Source organism: Carassius gibelio, chromosome B2 (assembly GCF_023724105.1).
Source record: "Carassius gibelio isolate Cgi1373 ecotype wild population from Czech Republic chromosome B2, carGib1.2-hapl.c, whole genome shotgun sequence".
NCBI lineage: Eukaryota > Metazoa > Chordata > Actinopteri > Cypriniformes > Cyprinidae > Carassius > Carassius gibelio.
The window spans coordinates 31,514,395-31,538,406 of record NC_068397.1 but is presented as its reverse complement, the minus strand read 5'-3'; the positions used below and the strand labels follow the sequence as shown (position 1 = coordinate 31,538,406).

Genomic DNA, 24,012 nt, shown 5'->3' with positions numbered 1-24,012 from the left:
ATCTGCCGTCAGCTCTCATTCATCTTAATTCTCCTCACGGGACACACAACGCCGACCGACATCTGCACTTTTAATTTCTGCAATAAACCGGTGAGAATAAACAGAGGAGCTGTCTTTACCAGCACATTAACATGTAAAGGATTCTGTGGCTCTTTGAGTTTCAAACGCTGATGTTTTTTGTTGGACATCCCAACCAGACGGACTCAACCATGGTTTGGAAAGAGTTTGATATCAAACTATCTATTGCACACTGCAAAGTTATCATTTTATTTTAATTTAGGGTTAGGGTTAGGGTTATTGTTTTCCAGTACCAATATCTAAGTGTTCTTGAATCAAGATACATTTACTGTAGAATCAAAATGTCTTTATAAGATATTGCATCTTTTGAGTTAATGCTTAAAGCAAGAACAAACATCTGCCAATGTGGTCAGAAAAATAAACTTAATTCAAAGTGAAAATATTTTTTCTGTCCTCATTGGCAGATATTTTATTACTCTTGTTTTGAGCAAAAATCTCTGGATTAAAAAAAAAGTATCTTGATTTAACCCTACTAACGCATTCAGGTGCATTTTGACCTGGAAGAGAAACGTCATTAAAACTAAGTTTTTAGTGAGGGAACTAAATGTATTTATTTATTTTATTGTTTGTTTGTTTTTTTACAATAGGTTTTTAATATGTATATCTTTAAAAATAAAACAAATTGTGTTTGTGGGTATGTGTAAAAAATAAAATAAAAAAAATTGTAAAAATTGTATGTGGAGTTATATTAATGCCAAAAATGTTGAAATAAATTTAGCCTTTTCCCCATTTCTCACACACTTTTGGACTGAATTTGGTTGATGAACAGGAATATGTATGCCAATTGATGAACCACTGCAGCATGAAAAACTGATCACTTTTTTTTTTATCTAAAGCTGAAAAGTTGGGAAAACATTGAGTTTTGATGATTCTTCAAATCCAAATGGGCCTGTAATGTGAAAATAGTCTACAGATTGTGCATGCGTTAATAATGTTTAGACATTATCTAAGGAAAATAATAGAGAAACACTGAGGAAAAACATCATTTCGTTGCAGTGCAACTAACCAGCTGCTTTAAACATCCAAACTTCAGCTTTAATGTAAAAGTCTTGCTGTGCATGAATGTCAAAGTCAGATTTATTGATATAACACAGCATAAATTGAAAGTGCTTTACAACTATAAACACACAGCCCTAAAAGAATAAAACTGCTCTTGAATTTAAGCATCTTTGACTGTAAATTCAGAAGTTTAATTGGAGCACGGCCGTGACTGATGGACCTCTGCAGAACTACGACCAGCTTCCGAGTGAAATTATTGTTCAAGGCTGTAATTATGGGTAAACAGAAATGAACAGGTGCGAGGAAACGATTATTGGCACACTTTTAGCCCCGTCTCTTACGAGCGCAGCGCTGAGATTTATTCTGAGTGCATCTGAACGAGCCGACGCAAGGCCAAAAGTTCTGTGCACTCCAGAGCAAATGGAAAATAATGGTGAAATAAATGAATATTTCAGGACGCAGTGCTCGCACACTCACTGTAAATCAACACAGGAACTGCTACACACACACAAATCAGCAACCAAACACCCATTTAACACACACACACAAACCTTCCTCTGCGCACAAATGGACAATAATGCTTGCATAAACAAGAAAAGCAGAAAAACACCTTTTACATGCCAGATCTGATCAATCACTCTTGAAGCGTAATGACTGAGTGTGTGTGTGAGAGAGAGAATGTGTGTGTGTGTGTGTGAGAGAGAGAGAGAGAGAGAGAGAGTGTGTGTGTGTGTGTGTGTTCAGCTGCTGATATATATATATATATACAGTCAGTGTGTGATTCAGTCGTCAGGCTGTTAGTGTGTGTGATGTTTTAAAGCCTCTGCTTCACTGATGACAGATATACTCCATTGTCTTCCTGCAGATTCATGCAGTAACTGTTATCTGATGATATATTCGGGCCTTTGTCCGCTTACACGAGTGAGAGAACGGCAGATTCAGTGAGCGCTGAGAAGAGAACGAGATCATCTTCTATTCTGTGCGTGTCAGGAGACACTGGAGGTGACAATAGAGACAAGCAGCCTTGAAAGAGCCGCTCTGACAGTAGCTCTCCAGAGCGAACAGTACAGAGGAGAGAGAGAGAGAGAGAGAGAGAGAGACAGACAGACAGAGAGAGAGAGAGAGAGAGAGAGAGAGAGAGAGACAGAGAGAGAGAGAGAGACAGAGACAGAGAGAGACACACAGAGAGAGAGAAACTTACTCTTAGTTTAAAAATTCTAGTTTATATATACACACACACACACACACACACACACAGGTGCTGGTCATATAATTAGAATATCATAAAAAAGTTGATTTCACTAATTCCATTAAAAAAAGTGAAACTTGTATATTATATTCATTCATTACACACGGAATGATGTATTCCAAATGTTTATTTCTTTTAATTTTGATGATTCTAACTGAGAACGAAGGAAAATCCCAAATTCAGTATCTCAGAAAATTCAAATATTGTGAAAAGGTTCAATATTGAAGACACCTGGTGCCACACTCTAATCAGCTAATTAACTCAAAACACCTGCAAAGCCTTTAAATGGTCTCTCAGTCTAGTTCTGTAGGCTACACAATCATGGGGAAGACTGCTGACCTGACAGTTGTCCAAAAGACGACCAGTGACACCTTGCACAAGGAGGACAAGACACAAAAGGTCATTGCAAAAGAGGCTGGTGTTCAGAGCTCTGTGTCCAAGCACATTAATAGAGAGGAGAAGGGAAGGAGAAGATGTGGAAGAAACAAGTGTACAAGCAATAGAGATAACCGCAGCCTGGAGAGGATTGTGAAATAAAACCCATTCAGAAATGTGGGGGAGATTCACAAAGAGTGGACTGCAGCTGGAGCCAGTGCTTCAAGAATTCTGAATTTGGGATTTTCCTTAGTTGTCAGTTATAATCATCAGAATTAAAAGAAATAAACATTTGAAATATATCAGTCTGCATGTAATGAATGAAAATAATAAACAAGTTTCACTTTTTGAATGGAATTAATTAAATAAAATAAACTTTTTGATGATATTCTAATTATATGACCAGCACCTGTATATATATATAGAAAGAAACATTACTTATATGTTTTTGGTTTAACTTCAACTAAAATGAACAGTAAAAAAAAAAAAAAAAAAACACTGTTTAGACTTATAAATTACTATAAATTAAAAGTAGTTGTTAGGGATGAATTAGTGTGGAGTTTTGATTGCTTGTGTTTGAGAAAGAAAATCAAGACACTTCCTGTTATATTTGTGTGTGTTACACAGAGAATAATGTGCCGTGTTTTGTAAAAAGTGTTGAATTTCAGTAAGTCTGTGAATTAGTGTAAGATCCTGTAGATCCGGTGTGTGTTTCTGCTGTTTGAGTGTCAGCTTTCACAAACTGTGTGACTGTGTGTTTTGTAATTAATTTCTTTCTTTGAAAACCAAGACAAAACAGTAAAAAGCATTGTTTGATGCGTGATCTGCTGTGTTTACAGTCGAAGCGACTCGTGTGGGCGGAAATCCTCCGTAAGAAACACACGATTCTTCACTTGGGACAGAAAGCAGGTTACTGCTGCTTAATATGTGGAGTCATACATCAAAAAGACAAATGCAAATCAAACCTGTGACACGAAGCCTCTCCTGAACACTTCACACGTGGCTCATCTCTCATATCTGCTCAAACACACTCTTCATGTCGGCCCATTGATCATCTGTGTTTGCGCTTCTCAAATGTGTTTGTTTCTAGAAATGTGCATAAGTCTCATACTCCAGGGGCCCGGGGCCGACTGGATTCAATCAGTGTTTGCTCTCGATTGTTCTGCGCATCCGAACACACAGCACACATTTGATATTCTGATGGAGCTGCGGAGGGACGAGGAGGAAAAACTGCCTTCAGTAATCCTGATTCTGCATTTGGGTCATTTGACGAGATTCCAGCAGATAATAATAATAATAATAATAAATAACAATAATTAATAATAATAATAATAGACGCATGACCTTTGACATCATCAACATGAGACTTGGGAACTGTTGTCTCATTCCTTGGAGCCGTTTGGTATTGCTATAAATATAATATAATATAATATAATATAATATAATATAATATAATATAATATAATATAATATAATATAATATAATATAATATAATATAAATGATCATTTATGGCATTTATGCATTCAGGTTTTATTTAAATAACTAAAAAATAATGAAGTATCAAATTCAAATGCAATATTATACAAAAATCTAATAATAAAATTTAAAACAATAAAAAAAAAAAAAACATTTTTTACAAAAATGTAAAAATTAAACAAATTAAAAATGTACAATTAAAATATTAAATATAAAGAGATATGAGATTTTTTTAAATAGTTTATCCAGCCTGATATAAAAGATTTTTAGATAAAGTTTCAACCTGTTCCTCAAACAAAATATGACAGATTTAACTGAAGGCGAAACGTGTCATCATCCACCCTGAAGGTTTATTTGTGATTAAAAATAAAGTACAGCTAATAATAAGCTAAACTTCAAAAGATATTTCACCCCCAAATCATCATTCTTTCATTAATTACTCATTTAAGCCTGTGTGACTTCCTTCTGTTCAACAAACGAAGGTATTTTGGGCTCCAATCGTGTTTGGTTGCCAGAGTTCTTCTTCTCAGTTCAGCAGAGACAGGTTTGTAACGACGATTATGATGATGATGAGTAATTAATAACAGAATGATCATTGATTTTAAAGTCTATTTAATTTACTATTCTATTAACTTTACACCGTTATATAATCAGCTGTGCTTTATTAAGCATTAGATCACGTGACCTCTATTTGCACTCTCATTGGTACAGTAGACACCAAATCATGTCACTGCTCATTTGCATAAAGTTCAGCTCAGCCAATCATGTCGGCTCAAAGCTGTGTGTGTGTCTGAACACATTGAAAAGTATAAGGGTCAAATCTCGCAGCATGTTCAAATTGTTTCTAATTCAGAACTTAATATTCCTCAAGTAATTGTGTGGAAATTATTAATTATTAATTTATTTATTTATTAATCGAAACTATGGACATGCAAATCATATTTAGTGTGAATAAAAGTTGTCAGAGTTTTACTGCCTCTAGTGTTCATATGTAAATATTATTATTGTAAATATTATTATTATTATTGAAAATTCAGCTTTGCATGACATGAAATAAACTAAAGTATATTAAAATAGAAAACCTTTTTTAAAATTCTTATATTTTACAATATTACTTTTTTATTATTACTATTATTTTTTAATAATCAAATAAATGCAGCTTTGGTGAGCAGGAGTATTTTTTGAGAAAAAAAAATCTGAATGAAAAATTTTGAACAGCAATATACAGTATATTGTATGTGTATAAACATAAAAAAAGTTTCTTTGTACAGACACACACACACACACACACACACATATAAATATGTAATTTAATAATATATAATAATACTATATAGCCCATTATTTAATAAAGATATGACGGATGATTCGTTTAGGCTGCAGCAGTGATTAAACGAGTTCTGCTAGTAAAGCGTCTGATATCTGCTCTGAAGAACCAAATCACTTCGTATCAAACTTCGTATCAAAAGCATTTATCAATATGTAGAGCAGCTTCTCCAGCCGAATAAATCATGTGTTTGTTGCAGAGCGGGAATGATGGATGAAACACACTTTCTCTGAGCTCTGATAATGGCATTATCTCCCAGAAAGAGTCGAAACGCTCGTTTCTGGTGTTCAGGTGTGCTTAATTAACATTCTGTATTGGTGTTATCTGTTAGAGCCGTTATTGATTGATTGATTGGATTCGGTCTGGGACCCTGAAAAGGCCCCGGGGTTTAATTCCTCCTCATCCGAGTCCTGATACAATTATTTATCGGTAAACAGCCGGTTGCACCTTTGTGCAGGAGTCTCAAACTCAATCTGGCAAACAGGGACGTGTTTTCGCAGACGGAGCCCCTTTTGTCCTTGAAATGAAATGCTAATGCATTATTTCAGCGTTTAGCAGCAGGGAGTCAAACACGACACGGAAAATCAGAACAGAAGAATCCTGCATTCAAAAGAATCTGTGTTTCTGTCAGAAAGAGCGCATTCTATTAAAGGCCATTAAGAAGAGCCAGATAAACCAATCCATTAACGTCTCGCTTGAATACAACACTCACAGAACACCAGCAACTTACTGATTCTGCTGGAAAAAAGAAATAAATCACAATCATATTTGACCTTTATTGCCATAATAACAAGCACAGACCATTATAATACACTGAGATTATATTAGTAACGATTGTGCAAAAACATACAAAATCAAAACCCATTAACTAATTATTCATTTTAAGTGTTTTATTTTTGTATTTTCCACCTTCATTCAATTTTTAAGTTTTAGTAATTTTGTGTTTTTATTTTTGTATTTTCTGATTTCATTTAATTTTATATAAACAAATATTACCATTTCTTACATATAAATAGTTTTTAACACACGTTTATTTTAGCATTATTCAGACATTATTAGTTTTTATTAATATTTTAAATTAATTTTTTCTGTTTGTTATTTTAATTAGTTCAGATTTTTCTGAATATATCTAAATAGTTTTTAAACACACAGTTTTACTTTGACAACATTGAAATGCTATAATAAAATTAAATAAAATATTTTAATTTGACTTTTTCTTTATGTTTAATTATTTTGGATTGATTTTAGTTAAATTATAAATTTTGGGAGGGAGGGAGGGATGGATGGAGGGATGGATGAGGGATGGATGGAGGGATGGATGGACGGATGGAGGGATGGATGGACGGATGGAGAAATGGATGGAGGGATGTATGAAGGGATGGATGAGGGATGGATGAGGGATGGATGGAGGGATGGATGGACGGATGGAGGGATGGATGGACGGATGGAGAAATGGATGGAGGGATGTATGAAGGGATGTATGAAGGGATGGATGAGGGATGGATGGAGGGAATGATGAGGGAGGGATGGAGGCATGGATGGACGGATGGATGGAGGGATGATGGATGGAGAGATGGATGGAGGGATGGATGAGGGATGGATGGAGGGAAGGATGAGGGATGGATGGAGAGATGGATGGATGTTGTCTATAAAGCTGTATTCTTTATTTCAGCTTTAGTTGTTTTAGTGCATCAAGTTAAACTAAATTAAAAATGCTTGCAACTAGCTGAAAATGAAAAGTTATTTTTTCTATATTGTATTTTATTTTGAGTAATGTAATAACATCTGATATGAACATTTAGAATGCAACCCTTAGAATGCGCTCAGAATTAAGTCATTTGCGTGCTGTTAGTGTGTTGGGGATCACAAACAGAGGCGTGTAGTGTGTGTTTGACTTTAGAGACTCTCAGCAGACGGCGAGTAAAGACAGTGAAGCAATTATCTAAAGCAACACGACCCTTCGAGCGCCTCTCCACAGAAGCATCAGGTAAACTGTGAGGCTAACGAGGCAAGACAAGCCAAGTAATTGACAAGGCCTGTGCATGTCAGCGCAGGAACCGCTTTAAAAAGACTTCATTTACTCCGACAGCAAAGCAGACACACGGAGAGACTCAGACGCATTTGTCCCCGTCAGCCGAGCTCATGAACGCCTCACACGTCGTCGCATGGGTTTTTAAAGCGTTGGAGAACACACAATGCTCTTCAGAAGCACACACTCACACAAATCTATCCATCTTTTTAGCAGCGCCAGCCAGGGGCGAGAATCGATACGACCGCCCCTCGATAGAGGAGCCAATTTCTCCTAAAGATTTTCCAGTCAGACTTAAAAGGCCTTTTGTTATTGCAGGAGGAACAAAAGTAAACTTTCAGCATTTGACCACGCTGGGGAAAGATCTCAGGAGAACACAGTGCTGGAGACACACACACACACACACACACACACACAACTGAGGATGTATCACATCAAACCCCAAAACACTGGCTCATTTAATAATAATTACATGGATTATTATATATTTAAAAAAAAAAAAATTGGCACAGAAGAAATGTTTGCCTAAAAATGTCCATGGACAAATTTGTAAATTATGTTCACTTTGCTTAGAAATTGCTAGTAAAAATTCAACGATCACAATCTCAATGTCAACCATTTTGTTGAATTGATGGCTAATTCTTATTTATAATTTTTTTTTATCAAATTTATTTTAATTTAATTTAATTTATTATTATTATTATACTTCCTTATTATCTGCTCCAGTGATAGTTAGGTATTTTCTTTTTCTAAAAATGTATAAGTTAAATAAGTTTATACCTTTTAAATAAAATAATTTATCTGTTAGATTGAGTTAAAAAAGGCAAAACAAATCAATACAATTAAAAACGCACTGAATTAAACATGAAATTAAGTATAAATAAAAGTTGTATAAAAATTTTACTGTGTAACATGAAGTGTTATACATTTCGAGTTGAATGATAATGAACTTGCATAAAACATGCCCAAACAGCCTTCTGTAGATTAAATGAGTATAAATGTCATCTTAATGTGTTTAGATTTTGTTTAGATTTTTACTGTAAAAAACGTTCCTCTATAGCTCAAAAAGTAGAGTATAGGATTTGATTCCCAGTAAATGCATGAACTAATCAAATGTACACCTTCAGTTCAACACTTTAGATAAAATGCATTACCAAATGCATTTAAAAAATGTAAACAAATCAATATTTATGCAGAGATTTCATGCACAAATGCATTCACAGCTAGTGAACGAGACCCAATATTTACTTTATATATGAAGCAATTGTATTATTTGTATCATCTGTGTCTGGACTGAATCAGAGCAGCACATCACAGTTCGTTCAAACAGCACTGATCCCAATATAATCAATGAATCTTTTCACACTGGAAGCGGCTCAAACTCATAATATACTGCTGTAGTCTTTCCTTAAGCTTGATTGGTTAAGGATAGTGAGGTGATGTGCATCATAAACCTGTGTGATTGGATATTTAATGCTTCAAATGCATCTTTTTGGGATCCCTATAGCTGCATAAACACGCACACGTAGTTATATTCCAGCATGAAAAATGAGAGTCTTTCTGCAGTCATATTGTTTTCTTCCACAGTTATAGATCAGCATAATCAGTGGTTTAACAATCATTTGCAGACCAATATTACTTTAATCAACGATCCTCTGCTGTATGATTCCATTTATATGCCTCATCTGTGTGTGTGTGTGTGTGTGTGTGTGTGTGTGTGTTTGTGTGTGTGTGTGTGGAACATTTTGCTCTAAATCAATATAGCCATAAACAAAACTAGAAGGGGAAATAATAAAATGGATGAGTCGACCCGGCTGAAGGTCAAAAGCGTCCAATTACAGCAAATTAATGTCCCTGTTATGAATGTAATTAAAGCAGCAGCAGCGTATATCAGCGTACACAAGCTCTTGTTAATCTAGTCAGCTCCCTACATAGACGACACACAGGCTCCTGATGTGAAGGCAGACAGCAGGATCACTCCTGACAGCACCACATGCATCTCTAATGGAGAAATCAATCCCAGGATTCACGTCGAGTCAAATCTCTAAAGCACCTTGCACAATACACATGGTTTCAAAGCAGCAGATTTTGTTCAGTTCAGAGATTTAAGCATTGGTCAGTTTTATTTTGGTCAAGACATTCAAACATCAGCAGATTTTGTTCAGTTAGGAGATTCAAACAGTAAGAGATTCAAACATTTATTGGTTTTGTTCTGTGAAGAGATTAAATCAGTTTTGTTTGGCCAAGAGATTCAAATGTGGTTTGGTTTTGTTCAATTACGAGATTTAAACATCAGACGGTTTTGTTTGATTAAGATTTTCTAACGTCTGTTTTTCAATTCAATTCAAGTTTATTTATATAGCGCTTTTTACAATACAAATCTTTACAAAGCAACTTTACAGAAAATTATGTTTCTACAATATTTAGTAGTAGCTAGTAGTTTGTGCACGTTTGACAGGATTTTTGAAAAAATAAAAAAAATAATAATAATACAAGACGTAGTCAGCTAGACGATGAACTATCAATATTATTAATTAATAGTTATTATATGATGCAGTCACACATGTAGCAACAATTGTTAGTTCTGTTTGTTGATTCAAGGTTTGTATTGTTCAATTAAGAGATTCAAATATTGTTTGGTTTTGCTTGATTAAGAGATTTACACATTGGTCAGTTTTTTTAGATTAAGTGTTTCAAACGTATGTCATTAAGTTCAGTTAAAAGATTCAAACATCAGTCAGTTTTGTTCAATTAAAAGATTCAAACATCAGTAAGTTTAGTTCGATTAAGAGATTCAAACATCAGTCAGTTTAGTTCGATTAAGAGATTCAAACATCAGTCAGTTTTGTTCAATTAAAAGATTCAAACATCAGTAAGTTTAGTTCGATTAAGAGATTCAAACATCAGTCAGTTTTGTTCGATTAAGAGATTCAAACATCCGTCAGTTTTGTTCAATTAAAAGATTCAAACATCAGTAAGTTTAGTTCGATTAAGAGATTCAAACATCAGTCAGTTTTGTTCAATTAAAAGATTCAAACATCAGTAAGTTTAGTTCAATTAAGAGATTCAAACATCAGTCAGTTTTGTTCGATTAAGAGATTCAAACATCCGTCAGTTTAGTTCGATTAAGAGATTCAAACATCAGTCAGTTTTGTTCAATTAAAAGATTCAAACATCAGTAAGTTTAGTTCGATTAAGAGATTCAAACATCAGTAAGTTTTGTTCGATTAAGAGATTCAAACATCCGTCAGTTTAGTTCGATTAAGAGATTCAAACATCAGTCAGTTTTGTTCGATTAAAAGATTCAAACATCAGTCAGTTTTGTTCGATTAAGAGATTCAAACATCAGTCAGTTTTGTTCGATTAAGAGATTCAAACATCAGTCAGTTTTGTTCGATTAAAAGATTCAAACATCAGTCAGTTTTGTTCGATTAAGAGATTCAAACATCAGTCAGTTTTGTTCGATTAAAAGATTCAAACATCAGTCAGTTTTGTTCGATTAAGAGATTCAAACATCAGTCAGTTTTGTTCGATTAAGAGATTCAAACATCAGTCAGTTTTGTTCGATTAAAAGATTCAAACATCCGTCAGTTTAGTTCGATTAAGAGATTCAAACATCAGTCAGTTTTGTTCGATTAAGAGATTCAAACATCCGTCAGTTTTGTTCGATTAAGAGATTCAAACATCCGTCAGTTTTGTTCAATTAAAAGATTCAAACATCAGTCAGTTTAGTTCGATTAAGAGATTCAAACATCAGTCAGTTTAGTTCGATTAAGAGATTCAAACATCCGTCAGTTTTGTTCAATTAAAAGATTCAAACATCAGTAAGTTTAGTTCGATTAAGAGATTCAAACATCCGTCAGTTTAGTTCGATTAAGAGATTCAAACATCCGTCAGTTTAGTTCGATTAAGAGATTCAAACATCCGTCAGTTTAGTTCGATTAAGAGATTCAAACATCAGTCAGTTTAGTTCGATTAAGAGATTCAAACATCCGTCAGTTTTGTTCGATTAAAAGATTCAAACATCAGTAAGTTTAGTTCGATTAAGAGATTCAAACATCCGTCAGTTTAGTTCGATTAAGAGATTCAAACAAGTCAGTTTTGTTCGATTAAGAGATTCAAACAAGTCAGTTTAGTTCGATTAAGAGATTCAAACATCAGTCAGTTTAGTTCGATTAAGAGATTCAAACATCCGTCAGTTTTGTTCAATTAAAAGATTCAAACATCAGTAAGTTTAGTTCGATTAAGAGATTCAAACATCCGTCAGTTTAGTTCGATTAAGAGATTCAAACATCAGTCAGTTTTGTTCGATTAAAAGATTCAAACATCCGTCAGTTTTGTTCAATTAAAAGATTCAAACATCAGTAAGTTTAGTTCGATTAAGAGATTCAAACATCCGTCAGTTTAGTTCGATTAAGAGATTCAAACATCCGTCAGTTTAGTTCGATTAAGAGATTCAAACATCCGTCAGTTTAGTTCGATTAAAAGATTCAAACATCAGTCAGTTTAGTTCGATTAAGAGATTCAAACATCCGTCAGTTTTGTTCGATTAAAAGATTCAAACATCAGTCAGTTTAGTTCGATTAAGAGATTCAAACATCCGTCAGTTTAGTTTGATTAAGAGATTCAAACATCCGTCAGTTTAGTTCGATTAAAAGATTCAAACATCAGTCAGTTTAGTTCGATTAAAAGATTCAAACATCAGTCAGTTTTGTTCGATTAAGAGATTCAAACATCAGTCAGTTTTGTTCGATTAAGAGATTCAAACATCAGTCAGTTTTGTTCGATTAAGAGATTCAAACATCCGTCAGTTTTGTTCGATTAAGAGATTCAAACATCCGTCAGTTTTGTTCAATTAAAAGATTCAAACAGTCAGTTTTGTTCAATTAAAAGATTCAAACATCAGTCAGTTTTGTTCGATTAAAAGATTCAAACATCAGTCAGTTTTGTTCGATTAAGAGATTCAAACATCAGTAAGTTTAGTTCGATTAAGAGATTCAAACATCAGTAAGTTTAGTTCGATTAAGAGATTCAAACATCCGTCAGTTTTGTTCAATTAAAAGATTCAAACATCCGTCAGTTTTGTTCGATTAAGAGATTCAAACATCCGTCAGTTTTGTTCGATTAAGAGATTCAAATGTATTCATTTTGTTAAATTAAGAGATAAAAAGTGTCAATCGGTTTTGTTCGATTAAGAAATGTAAATTTAAATTTTCATTTAATATACATTTAATCACTGGTCTTTTTTATTCTGTAAGGAGATTTAAATGCTGTCAGTTTTGTTGCAAGTGAAAAGTCTATTATACTCGGTTATAGTTTTGTTCTAAGCTAGAGCAAACAAGATTCACAGCAACCAGCTGAATAAAAACAAACAACACAGCAGAGAATATTATAACCTCATAATGCACTCAGAACCGAAACATATCTCTAAAAAAAGTCTGATCTAATTATAAACAGACGAATATGTGAGAGTGCTGTGTATTTTTATGAGTATGGTATCATTATGTTAGCCGCACGCTCTCGTCAGACTCCATTGGGATCAATCGTCGAGTTGAGTCTTCACATGACGGGTTCTGTCTATGTAGAGCACTCCCTTATGAGTGTGCCTCTGTAGGCAGCAGACAGCAAGACAGCTCACTTCTGTCTCTCTCTGCCAATCCAGCAATTACCGGTCTTCATCGTCCGCCAGGACAGAGCGCCACTCGATCCATTCGGGTAGCCGCTAACAAACGCCTCGTCTTTCCCTGAAGACGACGCCGCCACCAGTCAATCTCAGGTAATTTAAAGCGCTGCCAGCCCTGTCTCTCTGCCACCTCTGCTCGAGCGGCCCTCAGGGGCCCGTGACTCTCTCCTCTCCTTCTCTTATTTCACCTCACTATTGGCAGCTCCTATCGAGCAGCTCTCGCTCTAAATCGCATGTATATATACTGTCCGTTTGGGCACTTTGAAGTGGAGAGGATTTAACCAATCAATCACTATATCATCATCAATCAAGCCGTCGCTCTCGCTGCGATCGATCGGATGCTGAAATGGAGCAGTCGGCCCACAGATTTAGACGGATAATCTGGCCCGCTGGCTGAAACGTGTCAAAGCAGAGAGAGAGAGAGAGAGAGAGAGAGAGAGAGAGAGAGAGATGATGGACATTATCTGCTAAAACACACAATAAACTCAGCTCAAGTGAATGAATCCAGGTCACCAGCTGCTAAAATAGAACACGTAGAAGCCCAATGACTTTAAATGCTAACTTTAAATGATTATTTAGAAGCTGATGTGCAGACATCACTGAAGATTCTCATGGAGAACTAAAAGATGCACAATATGCAAACTCTAAGTGCAAAAACTCCAAATACACACCTATATGCACAATTCACTCCAGTTTCCGGCTGAAATGACCACTGGTGGCAGTAAAACACCAAAGACTTTTTTTTTTTTCACTCAAAAAAATAAATAATAATAATGTCATCAAAAAATTTCATTTGCACTCAATTTTATTACAAATAAATGAAATGACATTTGCAAAATGTTAACTTGAACTATTTGTGTTGGGGCTACATGAATATTTTACATTGCACTGACTGAAAGTGGGCATAGGATTTCGAATTCCCAACATGCTTTGCTTAGGCATAGATCAGAAAAAAAAAAGGAATTAAGTCCTGTTTAAGGTGTTTTTTAGTAAAGGGAAAGGCCTGTGCTAATGCCGGTGATGAGATTTTTACTCAATCATTACTTGCATGCTTCAAAATCATATAAACAAGTGCTATGTTAGCTGTTAAGTTCTCATAACAATGAATTAAATAAATCAGCTATATGGTCAGCATGAGAACTTACATAGTATATATCGTCAGCATTTCTACCCTTCACAATCAAACGAAGATGGAACATGGAATTTTGTCATTTGCGTCGCATAACCAGCTCCACGTATGTGGCTTTTCTGACATAGTAAACTTGCTCGGTAGCGCACCTGGTACAGCATTGCAGTTGCAAAGCAAAAATCTTAGATGCAAAGATGCAATTAAAGCTCTCCAAGTCTTTTTCTAGTTTTAAAGCATCATCAGAATTGTTGCTTTGAGAGTATTTTAGTTGCAGTCCTGGAACGTGTTTTAACATCAAGTGAATAAAGTCGAGCGAGAGGCGTCTAGAAGAAGCACCTTTCCATCTCAAAATGGTGTCATTCAAAAATGGAGAGAAAATTGTGACAATTTCTCAAAGGAGAAAATGCTATGTTTTGGCGGTGCTGAACAGTTTGGTTAAGTGGACGTTCTGATGAGGCTGATTTGAGCCGGATTCACGGGTCCGTCTGGTCATTATTCCCATCTCTCCAGTTCGGCTCCTGAATGCTGATGAGGTGGGAGAGCAGACTCTCTGTGCTCGTGTCAATGAATGAGTCACAGACACGGCTTCAATTCAGACAATAAAAAACAAGCAGGAGGGGCGATCGAATCTTTCCCGCGCAGCAGAGACACAGACAATGAAATCTTCCAGAAGATCCCTGAGGAGAACAACAGAACACCTTCGAACTGCTCGTGACGTAACACACCTCAGTACTGTACTGTACTGTAAATACTGTAAATAACTCATCCAGCAGCACATGTGTGACCCTGGCGCACAAAAGCAGTCATTAATAGCACTGGAAGCTCAAGACCAATTCCTTTAGTGTGTCCTTCTGACATAAGCGCATGCATCCGACGCTCTGATGAGGGCCATGTGTGTTTGTGTTCTGCCTGATATGATGAATCCAGCAGTGTTTATCTGGATGTGAATTGATTCTCTATGAGGTGTACGTTCGATATGGCTTTGCTTCAGAAGTTGCCCTCCTCCGCGTCCCTCTGCGGTTCGATCGGGACTGAACCGACCGTAACGAACACAGCAGAAGAAAACACTGTGAGGGAAACGCAAGGATCCGGTCAGCCCAGTTAATGAACCTCCACTGGTTCAGGCTTCAGACCAGATTATATATCAACTAAATTCTGTACATTTATCTGTAAGTTGCAGGCACACTAAATCCGATTCAAAAATCCTGCAAAAGACAGCTGTGATTAAATTATGAATTTAAATTCTAATGCTCAATTAATTCATGCTGACTCTATGAAGCCCCGCCCTCAATAGACACCTCAGCCAATCAAAAGTGACTGACACACAGAGGTTGTTGGTGATTGGCTGAAGAACTGCAGGCCACGCCCTTTGACTCTTAAAATACTTGCAGGCATGTCGTTTGAATTAATTATTTGCTGATATCTGGGGAAAACGTAAATATTATCGCAAACAAAATGGAATAACGTTCCTGTCTATGTTTAATCCTTTTTTTTATATTTTCAAAACTGGTGCTTTTGAGAGAATATTAGTTTCATCTACAACCTTAAAATTAGAATTGTGAAACTTTATGAAATCCCGCCCTCTAAAGACACACCAGCCAATCCAATGCAAGAAAACCTGAATGTACAGAATGATTGACAGGTAAAGAGTGTTTGTGATTGGCTAAAGAGCCAAAGGCCACTCCCAATGACGAATACTTCAGTATTAGCTGCTGTCACGATCACGTACAGTATCTGATTACTACTTCTTGTACAGTTTACAGTAAGTTGAACTGCTTTATGTTCTGAGCAGTCATTAGTTTGACAAACTACAGTTTCAAAGCAACTTCAGCCTCACATTAATCTGCCCAGAATCTCTGGAATCCAGCAGAACACACACCAAACAGAGAACGGTATCTGTTTCCTCTCTCGCTGGATAGAGTCTGAGTCTGGTTTGTAGGAAAGGCGTCCGCTGAGGGTTGATCTTCAGCTGGGACGCTCATTATGTTTGATCATCGCAATAAACAAGACCATTAACACGCCTTGTTGTTTTAAGATCTGGAACAAATTCCTCTTGTTCTCTCGGCTCCGAGCGAGAGGGAATAACTCAAGGTTGAGCGTCAGACGCACACTTTGGAGGATTATGAAACGAGTTTGGAGAAAATGAAAAGCTGGGGTAATTTTTCATGAGTGAGTGAAGCGGAAATCACGTTATCTGTGGAACCCAATCCAGCAAACACAGCAAAGTCCATTTATCCCATCCGAGTTACCTGATTCCCGCTCTGGAACGGGTGATGGATTCATCTGGATCAATAATGTGGACTTGGTGTATATGAAAATGATCTGAGCAGTTATTCAATGTGCAAGTGTAAACCAAACACTTCTTCTATCTACACTACAGTCAGAAATGTCTGAAATATATATATTTTTTAATGTTTTTTTCTCTACCGTGGAGCGGTTCTGGTCTGTTTTTCCAGCTCATGTTCAGTGGATTTCAGAGCTTCGTCGAGCGTTTAATTGATGACGGAAGGAAACATGACAAACAGCGCTCCGCACCCGAGTTGTTTCACATTTAAAGAGTCGCTGGCATGAATTAATTGTGTGTTAAACAAAGGCAGGCTGCCCAGCCGTCCACAGCCTCATCAATATCCTTAATTATTAAATCCCACAGCCGTCTGAAGACTTTTGACCTGATTTCCCATCAACTATTCCATCATAACAGCACACGGCCTACAGAAACCTGCTTTCATTCATTTCAGAAACTAAATGCCTATTTATCTAATTAAATCTGAAGAAAAGGCTTTTTTTAAGTGTAGTATGTTGCTTAAAGAACACACCACAAAAGCAGAGAAAGAAATCAAATGAAAAGCAGTTGTGAGCAGGAGTCATATTACCTGTGAATTAAACACATCTTGATTGGTAGTTAATTGTTTTTCAGTGAACCGCTGATGTTTGCTGTGGGGATTCATCAGGGAATCACTCTTAATGACAGGTTTTAGGTCAGATGTGCTGTTTCTGTGCTGATGAGAAAACACAAGATCTCCAAACTTCTGCTGCTTGCAACATCTAAACTCACGTCTGAGCCGAGAGCCGCAGGTTTACGTCTTCAATAACGAACCAGAACAGTGCACTGCATCTCTCCTGCTTTTAGAGATGATTATGAATATTCAGAGTCACCTTCTGCTTCCAGCTCTGGAGGATAAAAACAGATCCACTGTAGAATATGAAATGATTACATCTGAGCGAGGTTTAGGCTTCTCTTCAGAAGGACGCATGCAGATGTTTCATAACATCACCGGGAATTCATTATTCATTATTCAAATAAATTTATTTAATTAATATATATATATATATATATATAGGACGTAATTTACAATATTTTAATTAAAATAAATAAAATAATTTCTAACTCTGATATATAAACAAAATAATAATATTTGGAATTTAATAAATTTATTTTATATTATACATTTATTATTATTGTAAATAGTTTTATGATATAACTCAAATTAATGTTGGATATTCTTATAATGGTTATTATTATTATCATACACTATTGTCAATCAAATATACATTTCTTATTCTTTTTCACATTTATTTTTCTGACTCCATTGGCAGATATTTGTTCTTGTTTTAAGCATAAAGTCACTTAAGTGTGATTACTTTGTCAGAAAAACGGGACTCATTTTAAATATATGTGAATTGATGTTTAGATATTTGTACTGGAAAGCAATTAAATCTGTTTATTGATTGTAATTGTAAACCTGGAGTGTTTTAAGTGAAGTGTATTGTGTTTGTCTTCACTCCATCTGTCACGACTGATTAATAATTAGTGTAACGTCACAGCTCAGAGTAAATCCTCGTCAGGTGAAGGACTGACTAAAAAAAAAAAAATCCTGCCCCAATGGCAGATATTTTAGCTATTTTTAATCAAAAACTAACAAAATGTAGATTTTTTTTTTTAACAAGACAAAATCTTAGCTGTGGAGTAAATGCATCTTGATTCTAGTATGTGTAGATATTGCTGCTAGAAAACAAGACACATACGAGTGAGAAGATCAGTTTTTGGCAGTGTACCGGTGGACTGTGGTCTAAAACTCAGCAGAGACTCGAGAGATTAGGATTTTGGTAAAAGCGGCCACCAGGAGAGTCAAACATCCCTGCACTCGGGTGACTCCTGCTTTGAGGTAAAGGATATCATCACACACACACACACACACACACACACACACACACACACAGCAGGGAATGTGTTGGGAACAAACAGGGATCAGACGCTGGACTTCGAGGATCTGGACGCTCCTCTGTGAAGGAACATCAAACCTCGTCAGATCCCTTCAGTCCACAGAGCGCCTGCTCCATCATCTAGTGCTGATCTGATCTGATGGAGACACACACACACACACACACACACACACACACACACCTGATTCCCAATGCCTTCTCTCGCTGCTTCTGCCAGCTGCTCCGGTTTCTGACATTTAAATCAACATTCTGTCAAAACCTGTGTGACTTTCTTTCTTCAGCTAATATAGAATAGAAAGGGGAAAAAAATGGTAGTATTCTGCTATGCAAATAATCAATTACAATCGATGACTCTGCATAATTTTTTAACTTCAAACATACATTAAAGCATCAAATGATTACAATTTTAATGGTTAAAAATGGGTGAAGCCTGTTTATTATTTAACAGTAAGTTCCCTCACCACACAGAGAAACTGAGAGTAAATTTCACTTTCAAAGAATCAGCAAGAAATCAACTGACTTAAAAATGGAAGTAGAAACACACACACACACACATATATATATATATATTTTTTTTTTTTTTTTTTGTAAAATGTACTCCAACCATTTCTTCACAACTTAAAAAAAATAAATAAAAATACAATAAATTAGTGTGCATTTGGTGAAAAACTGTATCTAATGGGACATTTCTAAATACTACAGTAAAATTTTCAAAGAGAAAAAGATTAGAGGTGTTTTAAATAATGCAAAAAAATTGATTAAAGCATCAAATGAACATCATTTAAACTGTAAAAAGAAGTGAATTCATTACTATAATTATGATATCATTATTATCACAATACACTTTTACATTATACCTTTAAGTGAAAAATTACAGTAAAAATAAGAATGTGTGATTCTACATAAAAAAAGATGTTTAATTGTGTTAAATGATGCTTTGTTAAATTGTTTAAAATACAAAATTGATTGCATTTTTGTTGCATACTTTAGATGATCTAAAAACAGATTGTAGTTGTTTGGCATTTGAAAAATGACCACCACAGCTACCCGTTTAACCTAAATTTCCCATTCTTGTATTTTTCTCAGTGTAGTTTATGACGTGTGCATTTAAACTCATGTGATGCTTTGCATAAGAAACGGACACAAACTGAAACACAGTCATGGTGTAAACGTCTCCAAAGAAGCCGGTGGCACAGGTTTAGAGCGACGTGAGTTTGAGTAAATGATGTTTTTATCTGAATATCTGCTGAAAGGTCATGGAGCGCCTCAAACCACACCAGAAGATGGTGAAGAGAGAGCACAAGACCACGCTCTCTGCTGTAAATAAACACTAATTGGTGGCTAATTTTCTTGGCTGTTGCCCGGATGATCCTCAGCCCAGAGGTGTGTTTGAATAATTCATAGGAACAGCACACACGGCCCACAAGACTGAGCATTCATTACAGCGGCCCGCCGGAGCTTTCTGGAAGATCAGGGAGTAATCTGCATCCGCCGACACACAGAGCCAGTGTTCAGAGAGAGACACCTGGAACCAGAGAGATCTGAGACACACACACACACACACACACACACACACACACACACTACACACACACTGCACACATGCTACACACACACACACTCACATCACTGCGACAGGGAACAGAATCCAGACAACACACGGGATAAAAGGATTACAGTCAAATACATATACAGTGCTAAAAGCAAAACATTTACACACACACACACACACATATGTGTGCGCATTTAGTGTGGGTGTGTGTGTGTAGTGTGCGTGTAGTGTGTGTGCAGTGTGTGTAGTGTGTGTGTGTGCGCGTGTACGCAGTGTGCGTGTGCACGTGTGTACGTGTGTGTGCGTAGTGTGTCCATGTGTAGTGTGCGTGTGCACGTGTGTAGTGTGTGCATGTAGTGTGTCCATGTGTAGTGTGTGTGTATGTGCGTGTGTTTTGTGTGTGTGTGTGTGTGTGTGTGTGTGCACGTGTGTAGTATGTGCGTGTGTGTGCGTGTGTGTGCGTAGTGTGTGTGTATGTCCGTGTGTTGTGTGTGTGTGTGTGTGTGTGTAGTGTGTATATAGTTTGTGTGTAGTGTGTATAGTGTGTGTGTGTGTGTGTGTGTGTGTGTCTGTGTATTGCAAATGTTTCTAATCAAGTGATCTGTGGTTTGTAGTCTCTTCTCTCACTGAAGGACAGTTTGGGTGTGTGTTTGTTTCTCCTGAAGAGTTTTCAGAGAAACAGCTCAGACGAAGCTGATGTATAAACACACAACATACTGAATCAAATAATGAATGACTCCATTGAGACTCCTGAGCTGTGAAGAGAGATAACAGACTCGTATAACACTGACAGACATGAGCTGGTCCTGACCCATCACCCCACACACACACACACACACACACCGCGGCCTTCATCTCCAGTAACGAGTGTGTTTGATTAATCAGCGTCTGAAGCCTGATGTGGGTCATCCTCTCTGACTGCAGCAGAGAGAGCATCGTCTCAGAGATGATTAGAGATGTCAAGTGTTCATTAACGGCTTCGTTGTGTGTGTGTGTGTGTGTGTGTGTGTGTGTGTGTGTGTGTGTGTGTGTGTGTCTGTGTATTGCAAATGTTTCTAATCAAGTGATCTGTGGTTTGTAGTCTCTTCTCTCACTGAAGGACAGTTTGGGTGTGTGTTTGTTTCTCCTGAAGAGTTTTCAGAGAAACAGCTCAGACGAAGCTGATGTATAAACACACAACATACTGAATCAAATAATGAGTGACTCCATTGAGACTCCTGAGCTGTGAAGAGAGATAACAGACTCGTATAACACTGACAGACATGAGCTGGTCCTGACCCATCACACACACACACACACACACACACACACACACACACCGCGGCCTTCATCTCCAGTAACGAGTGTGTTTGATTAATCAGCGTCTGAAGCCTGATGTGGGTCATCCTCTCTGACTGCAGCAGAGAGAGCATCGTCTCAGAGATGATTAGAGATGTCAAGTGTTCATTAACGGCTTCGTTGTGTGTGTGTGTGTGTGTGTGTGTGTGTGTGTGTGTGTGAGATTTAACAGCATTACATCAACATGTTTGCTGGCACGGAACGAGCTCTTGTTAAGAGTCTGATCCCGATGATCTCCTTCGCTGGCATTACAAAAGTGTTAAATCAGAAATGTGTTCAAAACAAAGCCTGTAAATAAGATCATATTCATACTCAGAGTAATACATTATAAACGATCATAATAACAACAACTAAAAAACACTTCACTGAACTCTATAAAATTATTTTAGTATGTAGTGATAATTGGTATTGATTATTTTGAATTTGTTTAACTTTTTGCATCATTTCCAAGTATTTGGAAGAAAATATAATAAAATGTTGTAAAGAAAAAGAAATTCCTAGCAATTACAAGTAATTGGGGTAAATTAAATTAAATTCCAAAATATTTGGATGAAGAGACAAATCAATTTCATTTATTTTAATTTAATATTCAATTTCCAAATATTTGGATGAAAATTCAAATAAAATAAAATAAAATTTCGAAGTAATTCCAAGTATTGGGATGAAGAGACAGATGAAATCAATGTAATTTAATTTAATATTAAATTTAAGAAAAATTTTAGCTCAAAATGAATAAGAACAGTTAGATTAAAATGTAATGAATTTAATAATTTATTTAAAAATGTTTTTATAAATGCAAGTATTTGGATGAAAATACAATAAATAAATAAAATAAGTAATTCCAAGCATTTTATCAAAATTAAAAATAAAATAAAAATTTCAATGTCTGCAAATATTTAGCTGAAAATAAATAAAACTGATAAAAAAATTAATTGCATGTATTTGGATGAAAACACAAATAAATAAATAATTTATAAGTAATTCAAAGAATTTGGATATAAAATAAAATTACAAGTAATTACAAGTATTTGGATCAAAAGATGACGGATTAAGGGAAACATAAAATAAATTAAAGTAAGTCAATAAAGACCGCCCTTTATTTACTATTCGCCAGCAACAGAAAATCTATGGATTTCTAGTGACCAGGATGAGAAGGTTGTGCAGGGTTCAGGTTTATTTGGGCTCTGAGGGATCTCTCAGAATCAAGCGCCGGACTCATTCACACACAATCATTCTCTCACTGCTCTCTCCAATCAGCAATAACAGCGTGCAAACATCTCCACTCGAGCTGAGGAGGACCTTTCCACAGAAAGACATAGAACAGCTCATGCCAAAGAAAACACATCACTAATCCAGGAATGGAAACGCATCTTTAAATTAAATGCATCCTCCTGCATCTCGACATGTGACTCCATGTGAGAGCCAGAATTAAAGACACAAACTTATTAACGGCCGATGGATAATATTCCTCCTGGATCGGACGACTGACAGAACTGGAGCAGCTCACCCGTAACATTAATTAAGCTTAAAATATCAGCGTTTCACTCGCCAATTCAGAGATACGGCACATTAAAATGGGATGCCATCCATAAAGTCATTATAAGATATGTCGTCCCTGTAGAGTACTTTGGAAATATTCCCATTTCACATATCAAATCAAATGTTTCCGGCCCAGGAAGCCCACAGCGGAGGAGGAGGAATCACTTTCACCTTTGTTTTCATTAACATTTTCAATTTAAACTGCAGGTTTTGCTCAGTTTTGCTCCTCAAGAAATGCATCTTTACTTCAGGTCCTTCAGAAAACTGTAAAATGCATGAAAAATATCAACTGTCGAGAAAAATAATCTCATTGAGTTTTTGAATCAAGATTATTTCATTGGAAGATATTTATTCTTGTTTTCAGTAAAAACTAAAGATATTATGTATTGTTTTTTTTTTAGCAATAATGTTACTCTTTTTGCTTGACATAAATGCATCTTGAAATGCATCAAGAATATTTATACTAGAAAATAAATACTAAGAAACTTTTTTTTTTGCAATGTATATGTACACACACCTAAATGATATTTGAGAAACAGAACACACTAGTGTCACAAAACATAGCTTTTTAGGCTAAAGAAAGTACAAAAATTGGGGAAAAAAATACAAGATATAATAATAATAATAATAAAAATAATAATAATAATAAATTTTATAATAATAATTTATTGATTTCTTAATAATTTATAATATTTATAACCATTTGAACAATTATTCATTATTGTTTATTATTATTATTATTATTATTATTATTAATAAACTAATTTAATAATTTATTTTAATTTAATTACACCAAACCAAAAATGTAATTAATTTAATTTATGTAAAAAAAAATGTTTTAACAATATATTTATTATTATTAAATAATCTTCTAATTTAATAATTCATTTGATTTTGTAATTACTTAATTAAAAAGCGAACTATAAACATTTTATATCAGTATCGTCACCAAAACCTGAAAATAAATCATCCGGTGACGGAGCGTTATTGACGTATTTGAGACCAGGCTACA

The 24,012-nt window shown here is 35.6% G+C and overlaps 1 protein-coding gene across 2 annotated transcripts in view; it reads right to left on the bottom strand.

Annotated features, from left to right (window-relative positions):
- The window catches only part of LOC127951405 (receptor-type tyrosine-protein phosphatase mu), a 142,864-nt gene that overhangs the window by 101,977 nt on the left and 16,875 nt on the right, over positions 1–24,012 (bottom strand). The gene's annotated exons all lie outside the window — the stretch shown is intronic.